The sequence below is a fragment of the Hyposmocoma kahamanoa genome, unplaced genomic scaffold, assembly GCF_003589595.1.
Source record: "Hyposmocoma kahamanoa isolate Upper Pololo Valley unplaced genomic scaffold, ASM358959v1 93006, whole genome shotgun sequence".
Taxonomy (NCBI): domain Eukaryota; kingdom Metazoa; phylum Arthropoda; class Insecta; order Lepidoptera; family Cosmopterigidae; genus Hyposmocoma; species Hyposmocoma kahamanoa.
The window spans coordinates 1-489 of record NW_020654814.1 but is presented as its reverse complement, the minus strand read 5'-3'; positions in this window follow the sequence as shown (position 1 = coordinate 489).

Here is a 489-nt window from a genome sequence, read left to right as displayed (position 1 = left end):
GTAGAATGAGTTCAAATGTTTGTTGTTGTGGCTTATATTCTTTTCTGCGAGTACAATTCAATTGTAAAATTTCCATTCTAATCGGTCCAAAACGTTTGTCCCAGATTTCCATCTGGGACATAAATTCCCATGTACATAGTAATGACCAAAAACTAGTTTCTTTTTTAACGTCGCCTTAATAATTTTTCAAGATTTTTTTTCTATTATATATTAGCAAAAATAACGGTATAGCTTTTGTGCTAAGCTAAACTGCCCTTTGATTTGGAAAATATGTTTTTAGAGAATGTAGTGTAACACATAAGGCTTCAAGTAAACCTGTTCGTAGTGATAACATAATTTTACTTAGCCCATGCAGGATCACCTTAAGTAAACTAAATTCGGTTATGAGTTCAAGTTGTTCTGGCGTTGTTTTTAGGTGTCCGAATTTCACTTATATTCATCAATCGCTTATGTTTTAGTTATTAATCCACGATAATTCCGTAAGTGTTT